The following is a 22,242-nucleotide window of genomic DNA, read 5'->3' on the forward strand; positions in this document are numbered from 1 at the left end:
TGCTTGTTTCTCCTTCTTTGCTTCCACATATGAAGCATTGGAAGATGAAAAAGAGCTAGGAATTATTAGCCAATAATTTTATGTCAGTAAGTCATCTCCAAGCCTGCATTAAGCATCCAACAACCAAAAAATGCCCAAAGTTGTAGCAAAAAATAGAGTAATTTGGAGGGTTTGATTCAAGCTTTATGAAGCATAACTGAGAGGGATTTTAATGCACATTTTAAGATCTTATACCACAAATTGTCCACCTAGGAGGATTGCCCAAAAAATGTGCAAAGTTGCTCATGAGAACAATGTCTTCTCCGATTGCTCTTTTGCTTATTTCTCCATGCTCCAGCAAGCATTTGAGCTCTGATTTCACCAAGAGCAAGGTCTTAGCATTGCCTAACTTGGAAGCTTCTCAAAAAAGGCACATCTAGATGTGGTCCAAAGCTGATTGGTAGATTGTTGTTGGTTGGTGGATTGCTTGAGAGAGCGATTCTTTTGCTAGTGTGCTTGTTAGAATCCTTGTCGCATATGTTGCTTTCAGCCAATTGATGTTTGTGTCTCTGAGAAAAATTTTTGGAATGTTTGTGTTTACAAATGCCAAAGCTTACTCCAATACTTGGATGAAATGATGGATGCTTGCCCTTGGTGATTTGTACATTGTGATTGCATGCATTTCATTGTGTGTGTTTCATTGTGAAAAGTTGCTCTTATTAGCTCGATATTATCTTGGTCATTCGTAGTGTGCAAAATCGGGGTTTGCATTTTCTTCTATAGCAACAAGAGGCCATGTCTGCCGAAGCATGATATTTGGTCGAAGTATCATACTCAATGAGCATAAAGATCACGGAGGATCAAACCAAGTGTGGAAAAACATGAGCAGAGAGGCACCAAGTAGGAAACACTCAATCTATAGCAATGTATATGAACAATACAAAGATAGACTTCTTATATAGAGAGAGCCTTTAAAAATAGTCAATGCTTGTGGGATCCTCTCCACATCTCTCCCAATGGATGTCCTTGCTCCACATCTTCACATCATGTATTCTGTTGGGATAAATGTGATCAAGGGCTTGCTCTAAGGTGCATGTGTACATCTAGGGGAGTCACATGTGTGTGTGTGTTTGTGTGTAGTAGAAGCACACCTAGTGCTATGAGGTGTCAGACCATGACACAGGTGATGATGTAATGAAAAGGCCCCCACATGGGAGCTTCCTTTGATTTAGGCAGTTCCTATGATGTAGGGGCTGATTGCCACTTATGTAGGGGAGGTGCCAATGATCTAGGACATCTTCCTCTCCACTCGATATAAGGGAGGTTCTCCCCTCATTTCAATACACATGCTTTTGGTTTCACTTGTGCTCTTCCTTTGTGTCATCATGAATCTCTTCTATCCCACCCATCTCTTCATTTGGTATTAGAGCCACTAGGTTCTAGAGAATCCACCTTGAAAGTGCCACCTCATCATCTTCTCCACCACCTCCATTTTGAACCTCCCTCTTCCCCTCTTCTCCAAATTTTTTGTAGGAGCTTGTTCTCCCTCTGTAGTGGACCATTCCTAGAGCCTTTTGAATTGATGTTTCCTCCCCCTAGGGCACACCTCTAGCTCAAAGCATTTCTCATCATTTTGCCTCTGTCGCCTGTGCCATAGGATTCGTTTTATACCTCTCCTGCCTAATAGTTTAGCCTCTAGCACTAATGGAATTCTATGTTGGCATATTTTTAGAAGGACTCCTTCCAAATCTATATAACTTAAGCAAGAACGTCTTTATATCATATGACTAAGTCATTAACTTTTTAGAGATAATCATCAACCACATGAGCACTTATGACTACTATTTTGAGCTCAAATTTGTTAGAGATGAACTAAGAAAAGAGAAACAAATAGCATCACAATAATTTAAGAAATATAGAAGGGAATGGTGGGTAGGAAAAGGGGACAAAGACAATGAGGAAATGTTCATAGTTATAAGGAAAAAACATGCACAAGAGAGCATAGATCAACTAGTGGTGAATGTAGAAGAATCACAGACAAGGCAAAGATTAATCATTTTTCCACAAAAAATCATTAAGGAATTTTTGGAGAACTAGAGGTAAGATCTATTGAAAAGCTTTTGTTGAGGGATAAGTGTAGCCAAACTCATCCTAGGGTGGTCCCTAGATTTGATGCCTTATACCTTGATAGAGCTCTTACCTTAGAGGAGCTGGTGTCAAGGAAGCCCCCTTGATTAGGGAGGAGAGTAAAACCACATCATCTACATACAATAGAATTTCTATCAGAGAAGGGTATGTCTACTCCACATAGTGTCTTGATGAATGCACCAGCTCATCAATGTATAGCCAAACAATGCGGGTGATAAAGAACAACCCTGTTTGGCACCAAACATGTTCATGATCTCCACTATGCATGAGTTCTTGTCCTGAGTATGCCTTATAAGTACTCGTAGATGTTGGGGCTACCTAGATAATGTCTTCATTTTACCCTAAACCACCTAATTGCCTTTAAAAATTGGGCATGTGGCACTGTGTTAGAAATCAAAATGCTATTCATCACATATTTCTAGAACAATTGAATACAATATTCTCCCACCACACCACATAAATGGGAGAAACCAATATTTGCATTGGTTTTACAAGACATGGAAATAAATGACCTGATGCTTGAAACTAATGTTCCACGATACAATATATCCAACGCAGTGCCTTTCCAGGTAGGATGTAGAACAAGAATAATCCTTGCCATTAGTATGTGTTCTTGACTCTATTTGACATACAACTAATGTTGCAAAACTACAAATCCGTTCTGCTTATCGAGCAAAAGCTCAGGGACCTTGGCCTCTAGGCCCCGACGTTGTATAATAATTTCAAGAGCACCAGTATTTGGGTTCATCCTATGTTATGTGCATGTTGCTCTGTGGAAAACCCAGCTTGTCTTCAGGGTGCACTTGATTTGTGTTGCTCTGCAATGGAGGTTGCAATTATACAATGGTTTAGCTTAATTGGTGCATAGGGGTAGACTCCTTTGCTGGCATAGAGATTTTCCAGCAGAGAGCCATACTTGTTGCTGGTATTCATAGTAGCCTGCATTCATAGTAGCCCAGAGAATCATATTCGTACGAGATTTTTCCTTCCTGTGATGAATTATAGAGGCTTCATCCCATATAGATGTAGCGACTGAGATCTCTCTAGTTGAGCTTGTGTTAAAATACACACGACGGTCTTCCCATTTGTCTTACAGTCTATCTCCTTAAGAAAAGCTAATTCTCTAGAGCCCGTATTGGGATTTCATTGAGCCTGAGAAGCCTCGAGACAAAACTGTGATCATGGTCTAATAGTCTCTTATCATTGAAAATTGTGAATCAAGCATATATTTTTTTTCTAGAAGGCATAAGCACCAAATGCATCGTTCTTGCCTGCGACTCTACATGGGACTTTCGTAATTACCTAGTAGTCACTGTAACAAGAGAAAAAAAAGGAAAAGTTTACAAAGGCCGTATTCTCTTCCACCTTAGAGAGATCCTATGGGTTCTCTTGTGGATACTTATATAGAAGAGGTCATCACACTTTGACACCACATCATTCTCACAAGACTATATCCTTGCGGCTCACTTACTGACAAGATGGGTTTTTTGAGAATCTCCACACCAAAAGACTGTAGATTTCCAAACAATATAGATTTATTGGATGGTTCAGTAGCAGAGCACTATATTCCAGAGCCTGCTATTCTTTATAGTTGTCCATGATATTTTGGTTACAAATAAGTAGCACAACATGGAAGCTTGAGAGTGTAGCTGCAAAACCTTTATTACTTCTTCATAAGAAGAATTTACTTTTTATGGGATATGGACTTAAGAGGCCTTTTTGGGATGAAGACTTAGGTATTTGAGTCTCTTTATTGATTCTTCATTTTGTATTAACATGAGTTTCTTTGCTAGAAACTATTAATTATATGGGTTCTCATTAGCCTTGACATATATATACGAAAAGCCCTTGGCATATATACATGTATCTATATATTTGTCTCTAATCTTGGCATTTATATGTGTGTATATATATGTATATCTCGTTAGCCTTGGCATAATGTTTATTTATATTTTAACCAAAGAGCTCCCATACATTTGGAAGTACACATAGCTTCATTATACATTACTTTCATTGGGATACTGAGGAGGACCATTGATATTACTTACATTCAAATACTATCAACTGACCTGATGGGCTCATTATATGAAGTTTGGGGCAAGTCCCAAGGTCAAGGAGGCATTAAGCCTAAAGTGTGATATTTATGATACAGGGATTAGTCAAGACATATTTCTATTGGTTTTGAATTCATTATAACACCCCTTAGTGGGATAATCCTTTCTACTCATGAATGGAATACCCTGGTGATGCAAGGATTGGACACCCTTTAAAGATTTGGTCTTGTAGGTTTATGAGCATGGATTACTGTAAAATGGAAACTGGAGAGTTCCTTTTCATGATTAATGTCTTTAGCTGTCACTTTACTCAACACTTCACTTGTTATATTCTACCTTTCTGCTTACCACAACTTACTAGAATTTTGACATTTTTTGCCAACGTATGTTTTATAAGAATGCCAATATTTGATGCTAATCTAGATAGAGTGACATTGATAGCAACTGTGTGCCATTATGGATAAATTTGACCAAAGTAAAAAGGCATAGATATGTGTGTGTGCTTGTATGTGTGGCAATAGTATATTAAAATATGGTGTGCATAGGGCCCAGGGTTGAGGTAGCAAGGCATGACCATGTGCCACCCTTCCACGTAAGAGGACCCATAAGGTGTGTTGTACATAATCCATGGTAGTAATAATATAAAATGATAAGGTGGCATGGGTCCTCCATGTGCCACTCCTCCACCTAGGCAGTCCCACACCTGCATTTAGTGAGATATGTCCCAAGGACCATGGGAGAAGTAATATAAAATAGGTGGAGATGGATATTATATTGGATTCTTCCCTCCATGTAGGATAGGCCCATGTGGGGGAGGTGTAGAAAGTCCAAGAGTGCAAGTTAAATAATGGGGAAAGTAGGATGAGGTGGCAAGATTCCTTGTGCCAACCCTCCACATGTCCTCCTAGATGTTTGACCGTATTATAAAATTGGAAAGAGACCAAGGGAGTATCTTAGACTTGGGATATGGGGGTTGATATATGTGGAAAAATGAGGCCAAGGGTTGTCGCACACAATTGAGAGTGTGTAACTGCCTAGCCCACATGGGAGACTCTTCCACACACACCATACATGTGGGAGGATGCATTTATTGGGAGAGACTCCCTCACTTCGCTATAAAAGGAGGGGGCTATTCCTTGGTGTGACACACTCATTATCGTAAAGCCACCTAGCTAGTACTTTGATATTTCCCCCCATCCTTTCTTTCAAATAAAGCATGACACTCTTTCCTTGTTGTTTCCATCTCTACATTCCTGCTCCCATCATGTACATGCTTCTCTTTCCCCTCTCCCTCTCCCCTTGTGCCATAGTCTCCCTCTTCATTCCCACCCCTCTTCATCCCATTTCCCCACCCATGTTAATGCTTCTCCCCTCACGTTTCCTTTCCTCTATGGCCCTCGAGCATCGCCATGCCTAGCATCTAGCCTCTTGTCCTGATTTATTTTCTAGTTAATAGAAATGGCGTGGCTGCTGGGATCGAAATCTCCATAGCTAGTGGCATAAAATCCGTTACTCCTATGATTGGGTGCAGTTCTGCGACACCTTCTGTGTGCAATTTTTTGCTTCTTTGCCTCCAATCTGCATACCCTCTGCTCGCGGTTCCTGTATGTGTGGCTGCAAAACTTCCCTGCTTCTATGCCTCCAGTCTGAGTGCCTCTGCTGCTGCTGCTCACGGTTCCTGTGCATCTTTTGACGGGCGAATCTTCTGGTTGTACCGATCGCATCTGTAAAACTATAATATCCGCACTTCTTCTAGGTTCATGCGTGTGCATTTGTGCATCTTCTAGGTACACCCGCACACCCCCTAGTTGTCGTTGGTGCGTTTGCGCATGCGTCTTCTAGTCGCGATAGATATTTTGGGTTCCTACGTTTTTTGGTTGTGGACAGATCCTGTCTTCTGGTCGCGATAGATTTTTTGGGCTTCTGCAAAACTGTAATAGATCTCACACCCCTCTATCTTCTTTTGGTCGCGACAGATTTTCTGGGCTTTTGTAAAACTATAACAGACCTCGTGCCCCTCTATCTTCTTCTTCTCTTTCTCTTCTCTTCTCCTCTCCTTTTATTAAAGAGTGGGAATTGAACCCAAGACTCCCCCTTCACAAAAGGAAGATTTATCACTGGGCCAACAAATAGGAAGTGATCAAAATGTACTGAAATTGCTTATATGTTGAAATCTCATGAACTGTAACTCTCTAACCGTGAGGAGTTTCCTCTTGCTATAAAAAGCAAAAGTACTTCATTTCATGTGCTCTATTCAAATCTCACACTAGATCATAGATTTTGAACTTTTTCAAGTTCACGCCTTGGATGCACACCACACGAGGAGGGTGGATATTTATGTCACCTCTTGACGATTTCAAGGATTTGGTGCTTGGTCCTCCACTCATTAGAGCTACCAGTTAGTGAGATCTCTTTCTTGATATTCATGTCGATATTCAATAACTGATTGTACAAAGCATTACTCAAGGAGACGATGGGTGGGATGATACACTATGGATGATTCAAGGTGAAGAACTAGTGATACGATGGGAGGACTTTGATTTCAATTCTACTCATTGTGCAGTGATCGAGCTACTTGCTACATCTGAGGTAATTAAAAGGGTGACATTCTTTGAAGGGTGGGATGTTCCCCAAGCGTGGGGGGATATTTGGCACATTTGCTTATTAATTCCTGTGGATAAGCTCGTCTTGAATGATTTCTTCTCGATCTCACTACAAAGGTTTCTAGGGCTCGGCTATGGTTGGTAATGTTTCGACCAAGGAATCCCTTTGTACCTAATCAACCCTTTGTGCCTCATTTTGAGCTTCAAGTTGTAATTCTTTTTGGTATAAAGATAAATAAAGGATTGCAAGTTTATTTGGTGTTGAACGTCTTGCTCAAGTATTGAATTCTCCCCACCCTCTCCTTCTACCTATCTTGGACTACCAAGAAACTTGGGATGTCTGGATTTTAGTCTTAGTGTGATGACTTCTTTGCTCCTTCAATTTGACGGAGCATACAAACCTTCGACCAAGGCTACTCGTGTGGGTGTGAAGCTCACTTCATTAGGGGGTGAGATGTATTATTACAACAAGTCAGCACCTGCAAGTAATTGCAACCAAGTTGAGTACTCGGCACTCATTTTTGGGCTACAAAAGGCACAAGAACATCACATCAAGCAACTTGAGATGCAAGGAGATTCTCAACTCATGTGTGAACAAGTTAGTGGAAGGTGGAAGGTGCGGAGCGAAGGCTTGGTTCCACGACATCAACAAGCATTGGAACTTTGCAAACAATTTGAAGAGGTAAAAATTTAGCATATCCCTCGAGCTCAAAATTTAGTTGTTGATTTCTTGGCACATGAAGCTTGTACTTCAATCACACATGAAGCGAGTGGAAGCGCCACCCCAACAGAGCCGCAAGCCACGAATGAGGGTGATCATTTGTAAGGAATGAAAAGGTTATGGTCATCATGAAACTAAGTGTTGTGCATATTTGATACGAGTTTACCGACTTCGAAACATGATCAGAAAGGTCAAGGACATTTCTCAAAAGAAGGATGACAGACTGCACACCCCTTGAAGAAATAGCATGGTGACTACAAGAATTGGAGGAAGCTGAAGGTGATGTGCAAGCTCTCGAACTATTGACATTTGTGATGGCATTCTTGTTTGCCTTGATGAAGAACCTCATGCAGCGCCGTGTCTCTAACCCTCGCCTATAAAGATGGATGCAATATCATGCCTGGACCAATAAGGATTGGTCCTTACAAGATTGTCTATGAGCTATTCTATGCTGAAGATTCTTCCCGTATAGTATTTCACAATACACCAGTCACACCCTACCCTGCCTTTTGTGTGCTTTGTGGATGTATCTTCACCTGATTTTTAGTTCAAGCTACCTCTTTCCATTGTTTGCCAATAGATAAGCCTCATTTCATCTCTCTCTTTTCCATTTCCCAAGGATGGCTGACATTCCTGTATTCTGTGATCGGGTTGAAGAAAAACCAAATGAGTATCTTGTGGTCTTCAAGTGCCATTGTGTTTCAACTTTCTTACTAAAGATAGATGGTTGTTGGTTCTTCCCACATTTCTAGAGGGTTTGGCTCAAGTGTGGTATGAGAAGTAGGCCAAGGATGTTTGCCAAAGTTGGCCAAGGTTGACAGTAGCTATGATTGAGTATTTCGGCAAAGAAGAGGAGTCGGAGAATGTGTACCTGCAGGTGGCAAACCTAAAGCAGTCAGAAGGGGAGACAACGTGTTGATATGTGGATCAAGCGATCGTGCCCCTAGACCGTTTAATTGCCACGCAGGAGGACAATGCCGGATTTTGAGCTAGAATGACTCAGCATGTGCTGGGCTACTGATGATTGTCCCTCTGCAACCCCCTCAATTTTGGCAACAACAACCTGGGGGGTCCAACACAGGGGCATACCCCTACCCCCCATCAAGGATGTATCCACCGCCTCCACCTCAAATGTATGGTCATCCCTTAGCTGCTTACCATCAATAAGGTGTATATCCTGACCCGCCGCCTGGAAGATTTCCCCAGCCTTGCCCATGAGCCCCCCTCCTTCCTACTCCCTCGGCCCCTCTTGCTAAAGAACTTGGAGTCAATGACCTAGACAAGGCCCTGAATGATCTTCGGCTTGAGATGGTGGGCATTAGAAATCAAGCCAATCGCCTCCAAGGGTGAATCTTCTAAGTGAAGCAGGCTCTGAGGATTCTAATGTAGAAGTCCTTGACCTTTGGAAGAGAAGTCGTACCGCCTCGGACCCCTCTCCAAACCATGGACCAGGCCACCCCAGGAAGAAGGTCTCCTTCTCAGAGCCCTCAGATGCTGAGATGGCAGACCCACCAATAGAGAAGGCTGAAAGATCTTGCAGGAGTAAATGGTCACCCTTGGATTTTCCTATCAGCTCAGGGCAAGAAGACTATTCGGTCGTTCAGGACCTTGTTCATCGGTCTTTGAGCATCATGCTTCCTCAACTAATAGCATTAAGCCCTAAGGTGAGATGTGAGTTGCAAGCAAGGGCTCTCAACAAGGAAGAGTAAGAAAAAGGGAAAGGTACAAGAGATTTCTTCTCTCTGAAGATGTTGATCGGCACCCGCATACAATAGATGTCATCATAGATAACTACCGTGTCAAAAGTGTGTGTGTGGATGGGGGAGCTGCATGTAATATCGTGGTGCCTCGTATCATGAAGAAGTTGAATTTGAAATGCACAAGGCGTTCCTCCACTTGAATCAAGGTAGCCTATGGTCGACGACTCGGCACCCTGGGAGTCATTGAGGATTTGCCCATCACTGTCAATGGATTGACCACCACCGTCAATTTCTATGTAGTGGACATTGAAGGTATAGGCAGGAGTTACCCAGCCATACTCGGGAGACCATGGTTGAGAAAGAGTGATGCAGCTAGCTATTGGAAGATAGGACACATGTCTTTTGGTGCTTCAAAGGAGAAGATCCCGGTGCAACCTGGTGCCGCTGAAGCAAAAAAAGAAGAGAAGCAAGATAGTGATACTCTCTCATCCTCAGCGTTTGAGTCAATGGAAGATTCATACGGGGGGGAGGGGTTCTCAGAGGAATAAGTTTACATGATGGAGGTGTCTCCAACCCCACCACCCACAGGTTTCCCTGACCTCTTTGTAACTAGCTACCACCACCTTCGCCATGTGACTGCCATAAAACACAAGATAGAGTTGAAGCCTGATGCTAAGCCAATGGCTTAAAAGTTTCAGAGATTAGGGCCCCTACAGACTGATGCTTTGTGCTCAGAGTTGCAGAAGCTTGGTTTATTGTTCTGGTTCACAATACTGAATGGGTTTCGCCAGTGGTAGTCATCCCAAAGGAAAACAACAAGTGGCAGGTCTGCATCAACTATAAGAAACTCAATGCGGCCACCAAGAGGGATCATCATCCTCTGCCCTTTCAAGACCTCATTCTTGAGAAGGTAGGTGGTCATGAGATGTAGACTTTCTGTGATGGTTTCAATGGTCTTGCAAAGCAGGTTCTTCAATCATGGGCCGGTTGGCCTAATGGTTGGGAGTTCTACAAGAATATGATTTTTCTTTTAAAATTGTAAAAGGGGGTTGTTCCAACTTGAAGAATGCTTTGATTGATTTAGAGGAGTGTGTTGATGTAACCCTTGTAGTGGCCGTAGAAGTTGGGGATCCATGGTATGGTTGTATCTACAGGTTTCTGACTGCTTTCTTCTTTCCTCCAGAAAGTACTAGCTATGAGAGAAAGAAGATCCACTGCACTCTCTTTGATGGGGTGTTGTACCATCAAGGCATGGATGGGGTACTAAGACGTGCCATTGATGCAGATGAAGTACCTAAGGTATTGAAGCATTATCATGATGGATTTTGTGGAGGACACTATGCCAGTGACTATACAGCTAAGAAGATTTTACATGCTGGATACTATTGGCCGACCTTGTTCAAGGATGTCACTATGTATTGCAAAACCTGTGAACCATGCCAATTCTTTGGTAGGAAGTATTTGCGTCCTGGGCAACATCACCCAGTGATGTCCATCCATCTGTTTCAAAAGTGGGGAATAGATTTTGTTGAGCCCTTGCCCATGACTGCCCATAAAAAGAAGTATCTTTTGGTAGCCACTTAGTATGTCACTAAGTGGGCTGAAGCTATCGCCCTCCCTGCTGCAAATGGTAAGGCAATTTCAAATTTCATATTTGAACGTATCTGCACAAGGTTTGGGACACCCATGGAAATAGTATCTAACCATGGGAGTCCATTCTTAAATGAAGCAGTGGAGTTGCTCATGGATCGCATGGGTATTGATCATCGCACTTCTAGCATCTATTATCTAGCATCCATGGGTCAAACGGAGTGGACCAATGGCCTCCTTTGTAAAACCATGGGAAAAATGGCCACAAGGAATAGGAGCCAGTGGGATCAGATGGTCATTGAAGCTATGTGGGCTTACAACATCACTCATAAAATGTCTACAGGTCACACTCCTTTTGAGTTGGTGTATGGTACTGAGGCAATTTTACCACTAGAGATAGAGATTCCGGCCTTGAGATTTGGCACAAGAACAGAGGATGACAGAAGTTGAACATGTAGAGGCCAGGTTGGTACAACTTTAGAAGCTAGATGAAACCCGACACCTTGCACTACATCAAACAGAGATCCAAAAGAATTGACAAAAGGCCCACTTGGATGCTAAGATTCGCAAGGGATGGGAAAGACACTTTGCTAAGGGGGACCTTATGCTATGCGTTGATAACAGACTGGTTGGGTAAGAAATTCCTTCCACTGTGGACCAGTCCATACAGTCATTAAGGAACGTAGCAATGGGTCTGTACAAGTTCAGGAGCTGCATGAGCCATATGGCAAGAAGGTGATCAACAAGCATTATCTCAAGCCCTTCTTTGTGTGTGATGGTCCTAGGCATGGAAATGCTGTGCATTCCCTGCCTAGGGGGTGAAACTATTATGGATAAATTTGACCAAAGTAAAAAGGCATAAATATGTGTGTGTGCTTGTATGTGTGGCAATGGTATATTAAAATATGGTGTGCATAGGGCCCAGGGTTGAGGTGGCAGGGCATGACCATGTGCCACCCTTCCATGTAAGAGGACCCATAAGGTGTGTTGTACATAATCCATGGTAGTAATAATATAAAATGATAAGGTGGCATGGGTTCTCCATGTGCTACTCCTCCACCTAGGCAGTCCCACGCCTACATTTAGTGAGGTATGACCCAAGGACCATGGGAGAAGTAATATAAAATAGGTGGAGATGGATATTATATTGGATTATTCCCTCCATGTAGGATAGGCCCATGTGGGGGAGGTGTAGAAAGTCCAAGAGTGCAAGTTAAATAATGGGGAAAGTAGGATGAGGTGGCAAGATTCCTTGTGCCAACCCTCCACTTGTCCTCCTAGATGTTTGAATGTATTATAAAATTGGGAAGAGACCAAGGGAGTATCTTAGACTTTGAATATGGGGATTGATATATGTGAAAAAATGAGGCCAAGGGTTGTTGCACACAATTTAGAGTGCATAACCGCCTAGACCACATGGGAGACTCTTCCACCTACACCATGCATGTGGGAGAATGCATTTATTGGGAGAGACCCCTTCACTTGGCTATAAAAGGAGGGGGCTATTCCTTGATGTGACACGCTCATTCTTGTAAAGCCACCTAGCTAGTACTTTGATATTTCCCCCCATGCTTCCTTTCAAATAAAGCATGACCCTCTTCCCTTGATGTTTCCATCTCTACATTCCTCCTCCTATCGTGTACATGCTCCTCTTTCCCCTCTCCCTCTCCCGTTGTGCCATAGTCTCCCTCTTCATTCCCACCCCTCTTCATCCCATTTCCCCACCCATGTTAACGCTTCTCCCCTCACGTTCCCTTTTCCTCTATGGCCCTCGAGCGTTGCCATGCCTAGCATCTAGCCTCTTGTCCTTATTTCTTTCCTGGTTAATAGTGCCAGCATGGAAGCCTGGCTTCCATAGCAAAAATTTATTTTTCTAACCTTCATTTTTGTTGTGATGGTGCCAGGTGAGTCGGCATACCTCTCCATCATAAGGCATGAAGATACGGTGTTGGCAACCTTGAGACAAACTCTATAGCGGATTATCTCCAAGTACTGATATTTAGAATTGGACATTCTATGGGAGACTAGCCATCAGTATTGTTGTACTTTTAGCAATGTACTGACATCAATGTGAGTAGAAAAATTGACTCCCACTTTGATACTTTTTCATAAGGAACAGTATGATATGGACTATTCTCACTTATGCAGTATTAAGAGGTTGCCCCTCCAAAGATGTTAGGATTGTCCCCAAAAGAATGTAGGAATAACTAAAAGGGAAAGAGGAAACACAAGTCTTGACTTTGTCCCAAAGGTGCAAGGAAAGTTGGCAATTCATAAAGACATGTGGGAGAACTTCTGGAGCTCTAGTGCATATTTTCTTGGCCTGATGTTCCTGGCATTGCTAGTTGTCCATACCGCTTTATGTATAATCAACCAAAAGAGGCAAGAGTGTGAAGAAAGTGGGAGAGAGGTAAGCAGTCTCACTTGCAACTTTCTAACATACACAATGGGGGAATACGCACAAAGGTGGAGGCTGAAAACAGTTTTCCTCTTCTTAGTTGTGAAAGCCAAAAAACTCTCTCTAGTACAAAAGGAATAGATGAACCCTATATGCTCGTTTCAAACCAAACTCAGCTAGCCTAGGTAGCATACCAACTGAGCCACTAACTAGAGTATATAAAGATAGTTGTCATCCAACTATTATTTATGGGCGGTGTACCAATCGCATCTATAGCTAACAAGTCGGTGACATAAATGCACAACGGTCACCCTGGCATATCACCAGTGGAGCTCGATATCTCAACACTCCCCCTCGAGCTCAATCCCAATTCTTGCACACCAAGCAGGTCTCTGAACTTGTGCAGCTTCTCTCTGCCCAATGCCTTTGTGAATATGTCAGCTACTTGATCCTCTGTGTTAACATAAACTAGATCAATAAAACCTACTAGAGCCTTCTCCCGCACATAGTGGTAATGCACCTCAATGTGCTTTGTTCTAGAATGATAGACTGGGTTATTTGCCAAGTGTATATTGCTCATGTTGTCACAATAAATGACAACTGGCCCATCTATAGACTGATGCATATCATAAAGCAGCTTATGCAACCAAGCTACCTCACATGCAGCCATTGCTGCACCCCTGTATTCAGCCTCTGTGCTCGACAAGGCAACTATAGGCTATTTCTTGCTGCTCCAAGTGACTGCAGCACTCCCAAAAGAAAACACATATCCACTGATAGATCGTCTATTAGAAATACTACCAGCCCAATCAGCATCAGTGTATCCATGCAACTGTATCTGAACTCTAGTGTAATAAAATAGTCCATACTACAATGTGGACTTCACATACCTCTATATGTGTCTAGCTGCATCCAAATGCTTTCCTTAGAGCCTGCATAAACTGACTTACCCACCCAACAGCATAGCTTAAATCTGGCCTGGTAATAGTCATATAAATCAAACTTCCTACTATGCGTCTGTACATAGTAGGAGCTTCCAGAACCTCACCTGCATCTGCACTCAGCTTCACATTCTGCTCCAAAGGAACTGAAATAGGCTTATAGCCTGTCATCCCATATTTGGACAGCATGTCCAATCCATACTACCTCTGCAAGAGCCATATCCCACTTGTGGATCTAATCACCTCAATGCCCATGAAGTAATGCAGCTCTCCCAAATCCTTCATCTCAAACTTCTGCTTCAATAGCATTTTCACATGAAGGATATCTTCATCACTATCACCTGTGATGATCAATTTATCAACATAAATGACAAGCAGGATAATACCTTTCTCTATTTTTCTCACATAAAGTGAGAAATCTGCCATGGAAATATGAAAGCCAATAGTGACAAGATACTATCCTATCTTGTCAGACGATGCTCTGGGTGCTTGCTTCAAGCCATACAAGGCTTTCTTCAACCTGCAAACAAAGTCAGGATGAACAACATACACATAACCTGGTGGCTGCTCCATATAGACCTCTTCTTGCAAATCACCATGCAAGAAGGCATTCTTTACATCCATCTGATGTAAAGACCATCCCTTCGATGCAGCCATAGCAATGACTGCTCTTACAGTTGCCATCCTTGCAACCGGACTGAATGTTTCTTCATAATCAATGCCATATGTCTGTGCATACCCCTTGACAACTAATCTTGCCTTGTATTTGCTCACAGAACCATCTGCATTGTGCTTCACCTTATAGACCCACTTGCAGCCAATTGCATTCTTGTCTTTAGGCAAAGGCACCAATTCCCATGTAGCATTTCTTTCCAAGGCATCCATTTCTTCATCCATGGCTTTCTCCCATTTTTCTTTTCCCATGGCTATCCACAGGATGACTCTGGTAGACCTGCACAAAATAGGCTCACTACCAGGTGCTCTTAAAACATCCCTAGTCTTCCTTACTCCAGGTGTAACAACAAAAGGAATACCCAATTCATCATCAATGCTATGTTCTGAGCCACTGGATTCACCATCCACATAAGAGTGACCTGCATTCACATGAACCATGGGCTGATCTACTTTCTCTTTTCCTTTTCGTGATACCTGCATACCACTATCTGCATTGCTTTGAGGAGATTCTCCTGATCTCAATCTGCCTGTCCATGGCGAAGTATGTGAACCACTGCTAGAGGACACTACGGGTCCACTAATATTTTGTGATTGCTGCTGTGAATTTTGTGCAACATTACCATTTTGTGCATCTACATCATCAACCACATTTACTGGTTCATGCTAGCTGCTCATCTCATCAAAAACATCTCTGCTCATTGTAAACTTACGAGTAGAAGGATTATAGCATCTATACCCTTTCTGTTGCAGAGAATAACCAATAAAGATGCACTTGAGAAATATTTGGTTTCCTACCATTATACCTCTCCTCTAGCGTCATGCCATGTATTGATGCAGTGGGAGTCCTATTCATTATGTAGACTGCTGTAGCAACTGTTTCAGCCCAATAAAAATCTGGCGGGTCTTTTTCGTTGATCATGGCATGAGATACCTCTCCAATATGCCTATTTTTCCTTTCTGCAAGTCCATTTTGATGTGGGGTATGACTGCATGAATATTGCTACTTTATGCCATGATGTACCCAACTCTCCCTTTATTTGTGCGATGAAATTGGAACCACTTCTAGAATAGCAACAATGTTAGGTATATCTCTGTGACCTTACTTTTTTGGGTAATTTATTTCTGCTACGTCTAAAAAGAATCAATTTTCTCTTAATGTATCTAAAAATTATGAATCTTCATTTAATGATTTAATGGCTAAATTTAAATATGTTTTTTCGTGTGATTTGCCTAATGGTTTACCTCCTGAGAGAGATGTAGGTCACAAAATAGACATACATCCTAGGTCTACCCCTATTTGTAATTCACCTTATAGACTTAGTCAAAAAGAAGAATGCGACATCAAAACAAAGTTAATTGAATATCTTAGAGAGGGCCAGATTCAACCTAGTAACTCACCACGATCATCAGCTCAAATTGGTAAAGAAAAAAGATGGCATTATGGTTTTATGCATAGATTATCGAGACTTAAATAAAATCACAATAAAAAATTAGTTTCCTATGCCTTGCATTGATGAGCTCTTTGATCAATTGCAAGGGGGAATATATTATAGCAAAATTGACTTAAGGTCAAGATATAACCAAGTGCAAATTAGAGAAGAGGATGTCCCTAAGACATCATTTTGTACTAGGTATGGGCATTATCGGCTTTGAAAGTAATGCCTATTGGTTTAACTAATGCTCCAACAACTTGTATGACACTTATGAATAGTGTCTTGAGGTCATATGTAGGTGATGGACCAGCTTAAGTGGAAGGGAAGTACCTTGGTATGGGATGAACCTCAAAAGAATAGCTTTGAGAAATTAAAAGTGGCTATAGTCTTTGCTCTTGTCTTAAAGGTAGTAGATCCCAATGAACCATTTGTGGTTGAAACAGATGCCAGTGATGTTGTTGTTGGGGCAGTGCTTTTACAAAAGACAACACCTTTTGGTGGACAACGACCACTATTTAGTGGGACTCTAGACCCTTTCGTATGATGTCATTTTGGATGAAAATATATTTGTTGGTTCTATATCTTTGTTGGAGTATTGTCTAATTACTAACTTGCACATATGCATGTTGAGTACATCCTCAACCAAGTCATCTTGCATACTAACTCTCTCAAGCCTCTCATACTCAATGGAACTTGCATAAAAAATATCTTAAATAAGGAGACAAGTACACAAGTTGACATAGGGGCACGAGAGTTCATTCCAACTAGCGCTAGAGGGAATGAAGACTCCTCCCACCCTGCTCTCCTAAACGAGATAAAATGTAGAAGAATGTTGCATCATGTAGATTGCAATTTTATTGTCCTTGAATGTGTTTGTTGATGCATTACATATCATTCTTGCTCTATCTCCTACATGGAAAGGCATTGCATTGGATAGATTGTATGGTGCAACATTCATCTCAAGCATCAAGTCATTGATTTCCATGTCTTGTATAAGCCAACACAAATTCCCTTGTATTGTGTGGATCACCTTAGCCTCTTTCTTCATGAGGCTGATAGACAATACGATGTGGTGTGTTGAATTTACTTGTGTGGTCTTCCATCTTTCTCCTTTCCCATGTCTTGTGAGCTTCATCTCCAATTGAGCACTCCCTTGTTTGTAATAGCATCCAAGTGCAAAGGCAACTAAAATACTTTAGAAACAACTTCCTCTGTGAGCTGGATCCTTGGGGTTAAGTAACCCCCCAATTCCTATAACTTTGCAAACTGCTCATTTTCCTCTGCAAATTTATTTATTACTTCCACTAGGGGTAATGGTGATATCCCTCTAGATCTATTTTCACTTCCACTAGGGGTAATGGTGATATCCCTCTAGGTCTATTTATTACTTCCACTAGGGGTAATGGTGATATCCCTCTAGATCTATTTATTACTTCCACTAGGGGTAATGGTGATATCCCTCTAGATCTATTTTCCATAACCATATTTGGTTTTCTGGCTCGAAGTGATTCAGATAAAATTTAAAGTCAATAAACAGAGATGATCGAGGACATCATATTGACTTACTCACTTTGCTCATTTGAGATCCAACTTTGCATCATCCTGTTCCAGTTCTTTGAGCTTTTGATGTTCAAATGGAGAGGAGGGGAATGCTTGAAGGAAACAGTTATGCACTTGCCCGTTTTGTCTAAAAGTGTCTTTGAATCAATATCCTCTTGTGCTCCTGAGGTTGCCTAGCTATGTTGGCTGATGCTGTGTGACTTACCAACAGTCTTATTATGCATAGTACAGACATCATATGCTGAGTTTTGAACTGATTGAAATGACTTCTCGCACACTGCAGCATTCTGATGAGCTCAAGGATAAGGACATTTTTGAAATGAATCCTAGAATCAAACATCTTCAGTTTAAACCATTTCTTAGAAGTGACGACCCACATGTGTAATATATCAATCAACTAAATACGAGTAGCTGCAACACCGTATTATATCTAGATGCCATCTCGGCAATAACTTCCTACTCCGGATCCTCTGATTGGGTTATTCAGCTCTCATAAACCTATAAAAGATTTCATGCAGAATCCATTCACCAGTGGTGAGAATACGTTTCCATGCAAGTCCACAATCCAGAATGTTCCCTATTCAAGGTCCTCCACAATTTGATATGGTCCCTGATATCTCAACTATCACAGCGTCCACAGACCTTGGGGGAGGGTTTGAATGGTCCACCTTAGCTATACTCAGATATGCCTTGAGGCTCGTGATTGGCTAGGTATTGAGATAGGATAAGTAGAGCGCATCATCCCACTCGTGAGATGCATGTAACATGCAGGAGGTTGAGAGAAAGGGGCACTTGTTCATTCAAGAGAAGATTTGGGCTACTCGAACCCATGGTGACTTTCCTATTCGAGGTCTGGTGAAATGGAAACCGGCTCGTTTGATTGCACAGGCAAGACAAAGAGGGCCCATCAAAGTCCAATAGAGGACGATCACAGACTTTGCCCACCATGGTGGCCGAAGCAAGAGAAAACAAGGGATACAATGCTGCGGGACGTAGGGAGCACGACACATCAAAGTTGCCCTTGAGTGGACCCCCACATGAGGACCATAGATATCTCCGCTTTACATTTAAGGACTTTGTCCACCATGGTAGCAAGGGATACCATGCTGCTGGTAGATCTAAGTAGCGACTTCAAGCTTTAGTGATAGATGGTGAACATCGTGAACTGTGGGATGATATTGAACAGTGCATGCAAAAAGCACATAAAAAGAGTGGTAGTTCCAATGGATTAGCCCTGGGGGCTAGAGGGATGAAATGTATAACCTCCACGTGTCTTCTCGAATTTTCAGAACCGCCCTGCTCCGCATCGCTACGCCAGGCTAAGGAGGCCTCGGTCTTGCTCATCGAATCTCACTCCCGGCCATCATAGGGAAAGGCGTCTCTTCGCCATTCCTGTGGTGAACATAAATAGACAATGATAATTGGAGGGGCTAAACATGTAGGGAAGGCGTCTAAGCTAAGCAATAATTAAAGGAAGGAGCTATCGAATAAGCAAAGGACACTTGGCGATGAGAGATCCAATCCCATAGGCAAGACTGCAAAAGAGGGTGAGGGGAGGCCTTCTTAAGGCAACCTGCAGCAACACGGAAATCATACCTTTCTCGGCCTTTGGGCTAAGATCAAGTGTAGTATCTGTTCTTATCAGTTTTATATCTGATACGTGACCCATCGGGTCACATGATATTAACCTTATTTCTTTCAGGGGGCGGCCCCATCCGGCAGCTTGCTGCCCGGGACCGCGAGCGTCGCCTCTGTCTTGCACTGCTTCAGAGGCCTGGCGCACCCCTCCTCCCTCTTCCCCCCGGCGGGGGAGGAGCCCAATTCAATCCCAACGGAAGGACAAGGGCATCGTGACTCGTGAGGGTCGACGCTGAAGTTTTGCATCTATGGTTCCAACGCAGGTGATCGTTGTCATTCTTCTGTTATGCGTATGGAACTGGAAATTAAATACATTGGCAGGAGCATATAACGATCCGCTATTGGATCCTCCAGCAGCAGGTGATCAGCAAATTGGAAGCGTCCAAAGGATGGCGGATGGCGGGTTCCATTCCCCTGTAGCCAATGCTACAATATATCTTATTGTCCATGCTCTATGGATTTTTAGGGCTGAAGGTGCAGGTAAGAGTAAGAAAAGCATAGGTGCCAATGCCACCGTGCGATTATCATATCTTTAGTTTTGTATCCGCGTACGGGATAGCCCAGGTTTGGCCGCTGCAGTTGAACGCTTGCAGCAACGGAGAATCGACAAGCATAAATTGGATTCCAGGCTCTATGTTCTAAAATTTCTGTTCTCATTGGATCCGCTCTGCATTCACCTGGAAGCGCCTTCATGTTCTGAAATTTGCCTTTTCGTCGAATCCCCATTTTTTGTCTACACTACGTCTGGAACTCCTCCTGTAGTTGCCTTCAGCTTGACCATTATCGATCGCTTCAAGACAGTGAGGTTAGAGGGCAGTGGGGAGGTGACACACCGTGAGCCAATCCCCACTTGTCGATGTAGATGCTCCATCGGCTCCCATGGAGAAGCCCTCTGGAACAAGTTGGAGCTGTCCTTGTTTATTGGTCTTTCAACCCGCACCTCTTGCTCTGGTCCCATGCAAGTGAACCACCCTAGTATATAGGTACAATCCTGGCAGTACCACACGTCCATGGCTATACCATCTTCAGTCACAAACCCACGAGTTATGTTGAGCAATCTTGGTACAACTATCATCCAGCTATCCCCCTCGTAATCTAAGTCTTCCAAGCAGGTCTGTTTCGAGCTATCTTCACTCTGGCAGGATCTACAGCCAACTAACTCACTTAAGCAATGAGATCCCTGTGGGTGATCCACGCACATCTCCCAGCCCAGGTGTATCTCAAAAAACCTGGACCATGAGCTCAACAAAAAACCTAAATTTGTATGATTGGACATAGTCTAGTCTTACAAAGGTATATCTCATCTAGGTAATCTTCCGATGACAGCATAGCCTTTCACCTATAGATTTACCCGTGTTGTCCACAGCCAAGGCTTCAAAACGCTCACCAAGTCCACCTTCCAACAACCTGGCAATTGAGCTTTGAAGAAGCACCTAGTCTTCCGTCTCTGCCTTCCAGGAAGGCTTTCACCCTCCAATCTCTCATTACCTGGGAAACATACAATGCCCAGAGCAAGCCACTAAGGATTGAAAAAGTACACAATGAAGAGATCAGCCAACCAGTTGGGCAGGCACCGGTAGACCCTAACATACGTGAGCTTTATTTTATGGCAGATGTTCCCCAAAATTCAAAGCAGAGTCTTCCATTCTCGGGAAGCCTGTTGGCGGGAAGCTCTCGTGTGTGTCTATGGGCTCAAATATCCTACCTCTATTGCTAATGAGTTTGCTGCCAAACAGAGGCCTAACCACCAGGCCAGGTGTCAACCATTTGTCAATGCCTTTCAGAGGCCTTTGCCTCGAGATACATTTGCTCCCACGCCTCCCTATGAAGATGCCTCAGACGAATCCAACAAATCCATTGTACCTAACTTCAAAGGCTTGCTTTTAATAACGTGATGGCAGTCAAGCACTTAGGAGGGACACTAGGAACTAGAACAAGGATGGGTGATACATGTATGTACTATCCTCGAATTTTGTCATAATAGCTAGTCCCTGCTCAGCGTTTATGGTTTTCAACCTTGTTGAGCGTCTGTCATGAGATATGTGTTTTATTATCAGAGGATGAGTTTGGGCATGTTCCTGGATTCTTCTAGATATATGCATATGGTACAGATACACTTGGCACAGGAGGTCAAAGAGCGTCGTGCTTAGTACAGCCACACATAGACTCAGTAAAGATGCGAAAGACAAACTCACAGTGCATTAACTCAAAGGCAACTTTGAGAAAACCTAATTAGTTGGAGAATTGCGAGGAATGCATTTTTAACCTCCAGGATGAGAGTGAATAAGAGCATCTCTAGTATGCATGCACTTGTAGGAGTATCGCATACTTGGTGAAGAGAAATGAGATCTCCTTCGCGGTGTGCTGTGACTTTGCCCTTCCCCTCCAAGAAATAGACATCTTATTAGATGCTTTGAAAACAGTACAAAATATCAATTGCATGTGAGGCTTCCTAAGGACAAGACCAATTTTTCACAGGCTAGGATGGGCCCGGATATCTCCCGATCGCTATAGAGAACCAAGCACAATAAACTTTCTTGTCATTTACACTCCGGAGGGCTGCTTTAAAGTTCACACAAGAACGCCAAAAAAAAAAAAAAACCACGGTCTTACATAGGAGGGGAGTATAACTCTGGAAGAATATCTTTGTTTTTTTTTTACTGATGGAGGCATTTAGTTTTGGTGCCAAAAATAATATTTCTTGTACCATACACAAGTGCTTGTCGTATGAAATGTTTTATTCATCAATCATAAACCCGTAAAATGTGTGTTGTGGTGATATGATACATCACCAAGTCTACC

The 22,242-nt window shown here is 42.6% G+C and overlaps 1 non-coding gene across 1 annotated transcript; it reads left to right on the forward strand.

The window, feature by feature from the left end:
• Positions 1-19,394: 19,394 nt before the first annotated feature.
• Positions 19,395-19,590, forward strand: LOC147903940 (U2 spliceosomal RNA). Its single transcript, XR_015540827.1, has one exon. It is a non-coding gene; the product is annotated as a U2 spliceosomal RNA (small nuclear RNA).
• Positions 19,591-22,242: the final 2,652 nt, after the last annotated feature.

This window comes from Dipteris shenzhenensis, chromosome 3 (genome assembly GCF_047967505.1).
Source record: "Dipteris shenzhenensis isolate YYH24624 ecotype China chromosome 3, Dip_SZ_1.0, whole genome shotgun sequence".
Classification (NCBI taxonomy): domain Eukaryota; kingdom Viridiplantae; phylum Streptophyta; class Polypodiopsida; order Gleicheniales; family Dipteridaceae; genus Dipteris; species Dipteris shenzhenensis.